This window comes from Amblyraja radiata, chromosome 31, assembly GCF_010909765.2.
Source record: "Amblyraja radiata isolate CabotCenter1 chromosome 31, sAmbRad1.1.pri, whole genome shotgun sequence".
Classification (NCBI taxonomy): domain Eukaryota; kingdom Metazoa; phylum Chordata; class Chondrichthyes; order Rajiformes; family Rajidae; genus Amblyraja; species Amblyraja radiata.
In genome coordinates, this window is record NC_045986.1 from 7,859,904 (window position 1) to 7,873,126 (window position 13,223).

Consider the following 13,223-nt stretch of genomic DNA (forward strand, 5'->3'; position numbering starts at 1 on the left):
ACTCTGGAGAAGTTTGCAAGGGTCCTTGTCACAATTTCTTCAGAACAGTTCCGTCATAGAGTACATCAATGATCTGGACGATGGTGTGGTAAATTGGATTAGTAAGTATGCAGATGATACTAAGATAGGTGGGGTTGCGGGTAATGAAGTAGAGTTTCAAAGTCTACAGAGAGATTTATGCCAGTTGGAAGAGTGGGCTGAAAGATGGCAGATGGAGTTTAATGCTGATAAGTGTGAGGTGCTACATCTTGGCAGGACAAATCAAAATAGGACGTACATGGTAAATGGTAGGGAATTGAAGAATGTAGGTGAACAGAGGGATCTGGGAATAACTGTGCACAGTTCCATGAAAGTGGAATCTCATGTAGATAGGGTGGTAAAGAAAGCTTTTGGTGTGCTGGCCTTTATAAATCAGAGCATTGAGTATGTTGGGATGTAATGTTAAAATTGTACAAGGCATTGGTGAGGCCAATTCTGGAGTATGGTGTACAATTTTGGTCGCCTAATTATAGGAAGGATGTCAACAAAATAGAGAGAGTACAGAGGAGATTTACTAGAATGTTGCCTGGGTTTCAGCAACTAAGTTACAGAGAAAGGTTGAACAAGTTAGGGCTTTATTCTTTGGAGCGCAGAAGGTTAAGGGGGGACTTGATAGAGGTTTTTAAAATGATGAGAGGGATAGACAGAGTTGACGTGGAAAAGCTTTTCCCACTGAGAGTAGGGAAGATTCAAACAAGGGGACATGACTTGAGAATTAAGGGACTGAAGTTTAGGGGTAACATGAGGGGGAACTTCTTTACTCAGAGAGTGGTAGCTGTGTGGAATGAGCTTCCAGTGAAGGTGGTGGAGGCAGGTTCGTTTTTATCATTTAAAAATAAATTGGATAGTTATATGGATGGGAAAGGAATGGAGGGTTATGGTCTGAGCGCAGGTATATGGGACTAGGGGAGATTATGTGTTCGGCACGGACTAGAGGGGTCGAGATGGCCTGTTTCCGTGCTGTAATTGTTATATGGTTATATGGTTATAGAGGACTCTGTGATTTACAGACTGTTCCCAGGGATGCATTCAGAGATGGACATCGATGACATCAAGGTCATCAACTCGGTGAAAGACATTCTTTGGCCCGAGCATTGTTCACCACCCAGCAGAGCGAGATGTCCGTCAAGGAACGTTGCCGACTGGCCCATTGCAGACTGCAGGAGTACGTGCTGAGGGACGCACTGAAGCTCGGTGCAGCCAACGCCAAGGCTCTGTGGGGGAGGACCACAGTCCAGGGACCTTCCGCTGCTGAACATGGGGGGGCAGGGTGTGGTGGAGACGCCCCTCAAAATAAGGGAAGGCATTCCATGCCAGTGGGCCACATGAGTGGCAAGGGTGTGGGGTAAAATTGTGTGATTTGTGTAAACACTGTGTAACGACTAATTGAATGTATGTACAGCCTCCAAAAATGTCGGAAGTATTTTCTGCACAGTTCCTGTATTGTATATATTTATTCACGTGAATAAAGTCTATTTTGATTTTGCAAAAAGTTGGGGCCTGGCTTTGCTGAGTGGAAGCAGGAGCCACAGCCCATGGTCAGGACTCACTCAGTCATGGCCTCACCTGCCGGATCCCAGCACAGGCTCGCCCTCAGTGGTGAAGCTTCAATCTATATCAGAAAGACGGATAAGCTGGCTACGGGACTGGCAAGAGCTTGCTATCAATGTACCATTGGTTGTTCTTTTCTGCCATCTGGTCTGCTAACTTTTTCACACAGGTGGGTGTATGGATCGAGCTGCCAGAGGATGTAGTTGAGGAAGGTACTATGGCAACGTTTAAGAAACATTTAGACAGGTACATGGATAGGACGGGTTTAGAGGGGTATGGGCCAAGCGCAGGCAGGTGGGGCTCGTGTAGATGGGACATGGCAGTGTGGGCAAGTTGGCCCTAAGGGCCTGTTTCCACGCTGTATCACTATGACCCTAGGTGGACTACAAATACAACACATCGGCGGTTGTAAACTGATTGGGGGTATTCTGCCATTGTGAAAGGTTTTATATGCAGTGATCTTTCAGAGTAAGGAGGGCAGTCCGCTGGATGTCAGATCAATCCAAAGTCATAATGGATGGGTGACTGATAATTACTAAAAAATAATACTCAGAGCAAGATATTACACATCGATACCTACAAGGAATTAGACTTCTCTGGAGGACAAGGATAGGTGACGTTTTGGGTTGGGACACTTGTTCAGAGTCTGAAGAAGGGTCCCGACCTGTAACATCACCTATCCTTGTCCTCCAGAGTTGCTGCCTGACCCACTGAGTTACTCCAGCACTTTGTGTTCCACTCAAGATTCCAGTATCTGCAGTTCCTTGTACCCTGCAATAAATCAGGCTTTCCTTACATCACAGTGAAAATGTGTTTAATACTCTGTTAGAGAAAGGACGGGTGAATAGGGAATTCTGTATCAAAATAAATGTTTCCCCTCAACTGATTGCAGTGCCCACGTGTTGCACATTTACAACTGTCCTTGGGAGTGGTTTCAGATTCCCAATTTTTTTGGGATAAGTGGCAAAGTCCTCCACTTCTGGAGAAACAACATTAAAGGGCCTGTCCCACGAGCATGCAACCTGCATACGGCGAGCGCGACCAAACCGGAAGCCCCGCGCGATGTCGGGACCAGCTCCATACGGCTCCGGCGATCGAAGTGGGACCGGCCCCACGAGGCTGTACAGCTCAAGCGACCACATTAGGTCCTGCTTGCCGCATGGAGTCACATGCTGGTGGGACAGGCCCTTTATTGTCACATGTACCGAGGTACAGTGAAAAGGTTTTGTTTGTGAGCTACCCAGTCAAAGAAAAAACTATGCATGGATACAATCAAGCCGCCCACAGTGCACAGGTAAAGGTTAAAGGGTACAGCATATAGTGCACGATAATCCCGATAGTCAAATTAAAGATAGTTAGTTCAAAGGCCTCCAATGAGGTAGATGGGAGGTCAGGATCACACTCTAGCTGACGAGAGTCTTGTTCAGTTGCCTGATAACAGCTAGGAAGAAACTGTCCCTGAAACTGGAGGTGTTCATTTTCAAGCTTCTGTACCTCTTACCTGATTGGAGAGGTGAGACGAGGTAGTGACCGAGGTGATTCAGAATCAGAATCAGAATCACACTTTATACGCCAAGTATGTTTTGCAACATAAAAAGAATTTCACTGGCCAGGTCAGTCATACAATTAAAAGTAACAGATCACTTCAAAAACAAATTTTAACATGAACATCCACCACAGTGACTCCTACACATTCCTCACTGTGATGGAAGGCGAAATAAAGTTCAAGCCCTTAACTTAGTTCTTCCTCGGTCGTGGGCCTTGAGCCCCCGTTGACGGGATGATCTTGTCTCCCGTAGCTGGCGGCGTTCAGGCCCTCCGTGTCGAGGCGATCTGCTCCTGTATCGAGGAGATGTCAGCTCCCCCACGCCGGGCGATCGAACCTCACGTCGGGGCTGGTCGAACCTTCTGTGAGGTTGGAGCTCCCTGACTCGGCCTCACCCGAGGCTGCGAGCCCTTGATGTTGATTCCGCAGTGGTCGTGGTGGGAGCGATCCTAGGAAAGGGATCAGCTCCGATGTTAAGTCCGCGCCCCGCGGTGGGGCTCACGACAGTCTGAGGTGGCTTCCAGCTCCATTGACAGAGTCAGGAGAATGTGATCCGAAAAATTGATCACATCTCCAGGAAGGTAAGAACCTGAAAAAAACTTTCCCTCGATCCCCTCCTCCCCCCCCACATAAAACAAACCAAAGAACCTTAAAAACAAAATTTTTAATAAATTAAAAAATAACAAAAAGAATGAATAAACGCACAGACTGCCGGCAGGGCAGCCATCTCCCCTGCGCCCCTGGTGGTCATATGATCATATAATCAAGAGCCAAATGTTGGCAGCCTTGCTGAGCCATCGCGAGATGGAGTCAATGGAAGGGCAGCAAGTTTGCCTGATTTCTTGCCCATAATTCTGTGCAATTTTGTGCGGTTTTGGATGGAGCTGTTCCCAAACCATGCAGTGATGCATCCCAATGAAATGCTTTCTGCAGCGCATCTGTAGAGATTGGTGAGAGTTGTTGAGGACATGCCAAACTTCCTAAATCTTCTGAGGAAGTAGGGGCATTGATGTGCTTTCTTGGCCATAGCGTTGATGTGGCTGGTCCAGGACAAGTTGCTAGTGATATTTATTCCTGGGAACTTGAAGCTTGCGACCATCTCTACTTAAGCACCATCAATGTAAACTGGAGTATGTGGACCGCTTCCTGAAGTCAATCACAATCTCCTTTGTCTTGCTGACATTGAGGGAGACATTTTCTTGGCACCAGGTTACAAGGTTCTCAATCTTTATCATAAATTCCAACTAAGGTCTCTAGAGGCAGGCAGGCAGATCCACCTGCAGTACACACAGCCCTGAGACCCCCACAGACACCACGAGTAACTGCAACAAGAAACTACTGTCATTAACTTTAAAAATGACTGGAGTCCCTGCAGATCAGGCAGTATCTCCTGAGAACATGGATAGGTGATGTTTTGAGTTGAATGTTTTGAGACTTTCCAGAGATGCTGCCTGTCCAGCTGAGTTACTCCAGCATTTTGTGTCTATCTTCAAGTGACAGATGTACACTGGTGAGCGTTGGACAAAAGGTAGTGAGATAAGGAGATAAGAGAGAAGAGGCATGAAATGTGAAGCCAGATGAAGGAATATACTGTAGGTGGAAAGAGACAATGGGGATGGGGGAAGGGAGAATGGGTGCACATCCATGTGGGGTACAGGGAACAGAGGGAGGAATGGGGGAGGGTGGTGCTTATAGGTTAGTTATCCAAAATTGGAGAATTCAATTCTAACCCTAACCCTAACCCTAATCCTAATGGGCTGTGAACTGCCCACGTGAAACATGAGCTGCTGTTCCTCCAGTTTGCATGTGGCTTCACTCTGGCAATGGAGGAGTCCCAGGACAGAAATGTCAATGTGGGAATAGGAAGGGGAGTTAAAATTAGTTAGCAATAGTTTTAATTTTGGAAAGGGGATTAGTTTAGTGTAGTTTAGAGATACAGCACACAAACAGACCCTTCAGCCCACCAAGTTTGTGCTGACCAGTGACCCCTGCACACTAACACTATCCCACACACACTAGGGCCAATTTTACAATTTTACTGAGCCAATTAGCCTACAAAGCTATACGTCAATTGGTCATTCATGAAAAACGATATGAAAAATAATCTGTTGTATCCCTTTGGAATCATCTGCCCCAGAGAGTGGGGGATGTTCATTCAATGAGAATGGTGAAGACTGCGAGTGATAGATTGTGTAGGAATGAACCGCAGGTGCTGGTTGTAGATTAATGTGTTAGTACTATATATATGTTACCACACAGAATGTGCATGCTGCACATTCCTTATGTCACTCATACTGTTGATCCGCCCACAGGCTTGATAGTGAGTTCTCGCTCTCTCTCTCTCTCTTTCTAGTTAGACTAGCTGAATGCATGATGGAGACGAAAGCACCTAGTGTTTCCTCCACATTTCAGCACTGGTTTAAACCAAAGGTAGGCATAAAAATCTGGAGTAGCTCAGGCAGCATCTCTGGAGAGAAGGAATGGTTGATGTTTCGGTTCGAGACCCCTTCCCCTGTCCTGCTGTGTTACTCCAGCTTTTTGTGTCTATCTTTGAGTGATAGATTGTTGTGGGACTCACCACCAGGGGGAGCAATGGATGAGTTGTATCAGCCTTTTTCCTCATTGAATGGAACCGTTTGATCATACTGAGGACAAACCTCCTTGCCCGCTTTCCGCCCTGCCAAATAAAGGATTCAATTGTGCTTAGCGGCCTTTAACCAGCAAAGGAGTTACGTTGTGTTTAAGAAGGAACTGCAGATGCTGGTAAATCGAAGGTAGACAAAAGTGCTGGAGAAACTCAGCGGGTGCAGCAGCATCTATGGAGCGAAGGAAATAGGCAACGTTTCGGGACGAAACGCTGAGTTTCGTCAGCACTTTTGGCTACCTAAGGAGTTACCTTATCATGAGGTCCTGGTGCTGTATTTCTTGGCTAATTCCTTTGAAACAAGTAACAGCAGATGCTGGTTTACAGAAAAAAAAGACACAAAGTGCTGGTGTAACGCAGCAGGTCAGGCAGCAACCCTGGACAACATAGATAGGTGACGTTTCGGCTTGGCCGGGTCCAAACATGGTTGTAGATCAGGGGAGCAGCAGCAATCACAGAGGGGCAGCAGTGAGAGAGGGTCTCACTGTTTCAAAGTCGGCACAACTTGAGGCGATTACACATTGATGCTGCAAAATATAGAAACAAGAACTCCAGATCCTGGCTTAGTGCAGCAAAATTCTGGAGTAACTCAGCAGGTCAGGCAGCATCTCTAGAGAACGCAGATAGGTGACGTGATGAGTCGGGACCTTTAAACTTTAGACGAGAGATACAGCGTGCGAACAGGCCTTTCAGCCCATGGAGTCAGTGCCAACCAGCGATCACTATACTCTCTCCTCCACACACTAGAGCCAATTTACAATTTTACCAAAGAAAATTAACCTACAAACCTAAATGTCTTTGGAGTATGTAAGTAAGTTTTATTTATTTATATAGCACGTTTTAAGTCAACTCGCATTGACACCAACGTGCTTTACATAAAATAGACAATAAGTTTCCATACAAACCAGAGAAAAAGGTTAAAAAAATAAAGAAAATGGACACAACACATTATAGAGTTCAACACAAACTCCCCCCCCCCCCCCCCCCCCCCCCCCCCCCCCCCCTAGCAGAATCAAAAATTTCCACTGTAGGGAAAGGCACCAGAAAGTTAAGTCCTCTTCCTCTGTGAAACACCCGAGGTCGGGGCCCATTTGTGGCCTTGCAGCCAGTCCGATATGATTTTCAGGGCCCTCTTGCCGAGAAGATGGAACACCGGCGTCGGGTGAAATATTCCTCAGCGGCTTGGAAAGTCTGGAGCGGCTGCCTCCTCCCCGGAGACCGGGGCACTCATAGCCCTCAGGCCGCGCCGGTTGGAGCTCCGACCCCGGCGAACTCGATCCCAGGTTCCGCACGCTCCAAATCCAGCGCCGCCCGCGGCCAGACGCCCGCAGCCACAGCTCCACGATGTTGGGAGTCGGCGGCCACAGCGCTCCGGAGCTTACGGCACGGCGACCCGGTAAGGCATCGCCCGCTCCGTGTTGGTATCCCTGCACTGCGCCGCCGCCGAAGCTGTAGTCCCGGCCGGTCCCGACAGGAAACGCCGCTCCATTCTCGATGGTAGGCCGCGAGGACGGGGCGAAGAAGCAGCTCGGAGGGATGCTGCCTCTCGGACCAGGTAGGGGACTAAGAAATAAAGTTTCCCCCTCCCTCACCACATAAAAGACCTCCAGCTAACATTTTTAACAGGACCTAAAATTAAAAAAAGGTGAAGAGACGGACTGCGGGCAGGCTGCCATACACAGACGGCGCCCACTCCTGCACATCCGCCATCTTAGGGAAGTATGGGAAGAAACCAGAGCACCCAAGATTCAAGAGATTCAAGATTCAAGAGAGTTTATTGTCATGTGTTCCAGATAGGACAATGAAATTCTTGCTTTGCTTCAGCACAACAGAATATAGAAGGCATAAATACAGAACAGATCAGTGTGTCCATATACCATTGTACAAATATATACGCACATCAATAAATAAAACAGATAAAGTGCAAATAAACAGATAATGGGCTATTAATGTTCAGAGTTTTGTTTGAGTTGAGTTCAATAGCCTGATGGCTGTGGGGAAGTAGCTGTTTCTGAACCAGAACGTTGCAGTCTTCAGGAGAAAACATGGAGAACATGCAAATTCTGTACAGACATCACCAGTGGTCAGGACCAAACCTGGACCTCTGATGCTGTAAGGCAGCAACTCTACTGCTGTGCCCTTCTTCACACTGATATTAGCTGGCAAACCTCCATGCAGTAAAAGGTTCTGTATATATAATTAAAACAGCAAATGAAGACAGCACGAAATAGAATTCTGCATTCACACCAACAAAGTTTTGAGTGTAAGTTTTGCAGATGTTAAAAAGGACAAAAGAAACAAACCGATGGCCTAACCCTCCCACCCCCCATCAATCTGAAGAAGGGTTTCGGCCCGAAACGTCGCCTATTTCCTTCGCTCCATAGATGCTGCTGCACCCGCTGAGTTTCCCCAGCAATTTTGTGTACCTTGGCTAGGATTTGAGGTGGACAAAAATGCTTGTGTGAAACTTGCGGCGCGACTCACAGCCTGTCTGTCTTTTTTTTATTTTTTGTCTAGTTAAATGTAGTGTTTAATACTGGTTTTAAATGTGTATATGCGGGGGAAACTGTTTAAAATCTCTTCCCTGTCTGGGAGACCCGACCTTTTCCCTGTCGGGTCTCCGTTGTCGTTGGGGCCTAGCACCGTGGAGACTGCGGAGCTGCGGACTACTCACCATCGTGGGGCTGGCCGGCCTCGGAGTGTGGGGAGCGGCGGTGACTCGCTGCTGCGACTCGACTCCTGGGGCTTGGAGGCTCCAGCAACGCAGCCGCAGGTCCGGTGGACTGGGACATCCGGAGCTCACGGGTCCGGGGGGAGAGAGAGACCACTTCCTGGAGCTCCCGCAACGCGACTTCTCCAGCCCGTGTCGCGGGGTTGGAACGACCTGGAGCGGGGTCATACATCGCCCGGCATGACTTCATGGTCGTAGGACATTCCAGCGCCCGCCGGGGGCTCCAACTTCGAGACTTCTAGACCGGGAGCGGGGCCGTAAATCGCCCGGCACGGCCTAAAATGGCCGTGGGACTTATCATCGCCCACCTGGGGCTTCGACATCGGGAGAGACATGGAGAACAGGGGAAAGAAAATACTTTGCCTTCCATCACAGTGGGTCCACTGTGATGGATGTTTGTGTGAACTAAATTGTGTGTATGTCTAGGAATTGTCTTTGTATGGCTGTGGAAACAGAATTTCGTTTGAGCCTCACTGAGGCTCAAATGACAATAAAATTGTATTGTATTGTTGTATTGTATTGTATGCTGGAGAAACTCAGCGGGTGAGGCAGCATCTGTGGAGGGAAGGAATAGGTGAGGTTTCGGGTCGAGACCCTTCTTCGGACTGATCTTCAGGCTGGGATCTGCATCGCTGTGATACTTCGGATATGTAGGGGGTGGGATTCTGACCAAAATAGGCTGAATTTTATACTTTTGTTTGGTTTAGAGATACAGCATGGAGATACAGCATTAGAGATACAGCTTCGACTCACCAAGTCCACACCGACCATTTATCACCCGTTCACACTAGTTCTATGTTATCCCACTTTCACATCCACTAACTACACAATGGAAGCAATTTACAGAGGGCCAATTAACTTACAAACCCTGACGACATTGTGATGTGGGACGAAACGGAGCACCCGGGGGAAACCCATGCAGTCATAGGGAGAACATGCAAACTCCACACAGACACACCATCCAAGGTGTGTGGCACAGTGGTGCAGCAGTAGGGTTGCTGCCTTACAGTGCCAGAGACCAGTGCTGTCTGTACAGAGTTAGTATGTTGACCCTGTAACCACGTGGGTTTTCTCCGGATGCTCCAGTTTCCTCCCACACTCCAAAGACGTACAGGTTCGTAGGTTCATTGTCTTTGGTAAAATTGTGAACTGTCCCTAGTGTGCAGGACAGCGCTGGTCTGCGGGGAGATCACTAGTCAGCGCGGAATCTGGGCCGAAGGGCCTCTTTTCACGCTGTATCTCCAAGAGTCTAAAAGTATAAAAAAAGTAAGGATCAAATCCGTGTCTTTGGCGCTGTGAGGCAGCAGCTCCACCCGTTGCTCCACCGAGCCGCCTGTCCCAACACCTTCATAAAACCTTCCCAGAAATAAAACGTGATGTATCCAATGAAAAGCAATAAAAGAGCAGATGCTGGATATCTGAAATAGACACAATTGGGAAAGGCTCGAAGGTCAGGCAGCATCTGTGGAGCGGGAGTTGTTTCATCAGACTGGCTGCTGATGGAAAGTGTTAGGCTGTATTGATTTGTATTATCATTGTAGTGCATCGATACTCACAGACGTATTGTACTCTGTGTATCCATGAGTGGATCAGCTGTGATCCTATTAGACTGCAGTCCATGTTGCGTGCCTGCTTACTGGGACAGGAAGCCTGCAGCCTTTAAGACTTGACATGTATTTAGGTCAAGTGTTAGGCTTTGCAAATGAACCATCATCTGTTTACGCATGGTAGACACAAAATGCTGAAGTAACTCAGCGGGTGAGGCAGCATCTCTGGAGAGAAGGAATGGGCGACGTTTCGGATCGAGGCCCTCTCTACTTCCTGTGAAGTGCTCTGGAGTCTGGTGTCAGCCATGCAAACACTGGGATGCTGAGATAAGGGAATGGGTCCATATTTTTCAGGGTGTTGACGTGAACCTTTATTGCAGGACAGTCTATGGCAGCCGAGGCAGGTGTGGTTTGCTGATAGTGAGTGCCAGGGCCATTCTCTCATATGCTTCAGTGAACAATCGGATGGCTTAGAGCTTGGTATCTGAGTGTACATAAAGCATCAATACTGTCTGTAGACAGCAGCTCGGAGACTGATGGACACAAGGAACTGCAGATGCTGGACCCTTGCATACAACATAGTGCTGGAGTAACTCAGTGAGACAGGCAGCATCTCTGGAGGACATGGATAGGTTCTTCAGACTGGTCGTGGTGGGGTCGGGTGGGAAGAGGGGGGAGGGCTTGCTGCTCTTCAATACAATCAACCCTCGGAGAGGTGACGTTTCAGGTCGGGACCATTCTTCAGCCTGCTCCAGAGATATTGCCTGACCTGCTGAGTTACTCCAGCTCTATGTGTTCTAAGCTTCAGTACTAATGCTGAGCTGACCTCAGGTCTGCAGTGTGGTCTCCGTAGGTTGAACATTTTCCTATTATTTCTGAAAGCTAGCTCCGCATATGTAGTGTTTGTTGCAGACAAGGTGCGACTTTTGCAGAATTGTTGCAAAGATTTCAAAGCGTGGTGGCGCAACGGTAGAGTTGCTGCCTTATAACACCAGAGACCCGTGTTCTATCCTGACTACGGGTGCTTTCTGTACGGAATTTGTATGTTCTCCCTGTGACCGCGTGGGTTTTCTCCAGGTGCTCCGGTTTCCTCCCACACGCCAAAGACGCACAGGTTTGTAGCTTAATTGGCTTCTGTCAATTATCCCTAGAGTGTTGGATAGTTCTAGTGTACAGGGATCACTGGTCAACGCAGACTCGGTGGGCCAAAACGTCTGTTTCCACACTGTATCTCTAACCTAAACTAAACCAAGCTAAACTAAACAAAACAATGTATAACCTTGTTGACTCAGGCCTTCACTGAGATTCGGTCTGTTGCAGTCCCATTGGTTTACATGGAAACATAGATACGTACATAGAAAATAGGTGCAGGCCCTTCGTGCCTGCACCACCATTCAATGTGATCATGGCTGATCATCCACACTCAGTACCCCATTCCTGCCTTCTCCCCATATCCCTTGATTCCACTCGCCTTAAGAGCTCCATCTAACTCTTTTTTGAATACATCCAGTGAATCGGCCTCCATTATCTTCTCAGGCAGAGAATTCCACAAATTCACTACTCTCTGGGTGAAAATGTTTCTCCTCATCTCAGTTCTAAATGGCCTACCCCTTATTCATAAACTGTGGCCCCTGGTTCTGGACTCCCCCAACATCGGGTTTCCTGCATCTAGCGTGTCCAAGCCCTTGATGATTTTATATGTTTCTATAAAATCCCCTCACATCCTTCTAAATTCCAGTGAATACAAGCCCAGTCGTTCCATTCTTTCAACATATGACAGTCCCGCCATCCCGGGAATTAACCTCGTGAACATATGCTGCACTACCTCAATAGCAAAAATGTGCTTCCTCAAATTAGGGTACCAAAACTGCACACAATACTCCAGGTGTGGTCTCACCAGGGCCCGGTACAACTGCAGAAGGACCGCTTTGCTCCTCTACTCAAATCTTCTCATTATGAAGACCAACATGCCATTAGCCACCAGCATGCTTACTTTCAGGGACTGATGTACAAGGACACCCAGGTCTTGTTGCACCTCCACTTTTCCTAATCTGACACCATTCAGATAATAATCTGCCTTCTTGTTCTTGCCACCGAAGTGGATAACCTCACATTTATCCACATTATACTGCATCTGCCATACATCTGCATCTGCCCACTCACCCAACCTATCCAAATCACCCTGCATCCTCATAGCATCCTCTTCACAGTTCACACTGCTACCCAGCTTTGTGTCATCCTTGGATCATGGTTTGCATTCCACATTGATCCAAATGTGAGGTGATGGTGAGTTTCTGTGGGTGACCATATTTGGGGAGAGCACTGCATAGTTGCTTTAATTAGATCAAAAGAGGCCACACACATAGTGGTTGCTGCCCCAATTGAAGTTCTCAGACAGACAAAAGACGAAGGATGTTCTCAAAGTGCTCATGCAATTTTCCAGGTGTTGGCGTGCAGTGAAGTTCAAGTGCACTGGGCCTTGCATGGGCAGGAACTACACTGTGGTTTAAGGGACAGCTTTCTGATCTCAGGGGGAGAGTAGTTCAAGGTGCCCCTGTGGCAGGCAGCAGGGAGACCTGTCCAGTTACAATCAGAGTTGTCTCCTTCCTAGATGATGGTCATGATCATACCATCTCTGATGTCCCCTGGTTCATCTTCTCCTTCCCAAATGTGGATGGTGAGATTGCGGAGTTGTGACTGAAGCTTTTCACCGGTGAGTTTTAGAACTGCAGTGCTGAAGAAGCTGTCTGCTCCTAAGGCCTTGTTGTGGTGCTTCTGCCAAATTGCAGAGTTGTGGACGCAGCCCAGACCATCGTACAAACCACCCTCTCTTCCATTGACTCCATCTACATGGCGCGTTGTTCGATCCTCACTTTGGGTGCTGTCTGTGTGGAGTTTGCACGTTCTCCCTATGACGGTGTGGGACTCCGGGTTTCCACCTACATCCTAAAGATGTATGGGTTTGCCCCTAGTGTGTAGGGATTGGATGAGAAAGTGGGATAACATAGAACTAGTGTGAACAGGTGATCAATGGTCGGTGTGAACTCAATGGGCTGAAGGGCCTATTTCCATGTTGTATCCTATAATCAATCAGTCAATCAATCATTGGGATAACACAAAGGTAACGTGACGGGGAAACTGTTCTGCATGTTATTTCTTCATAAT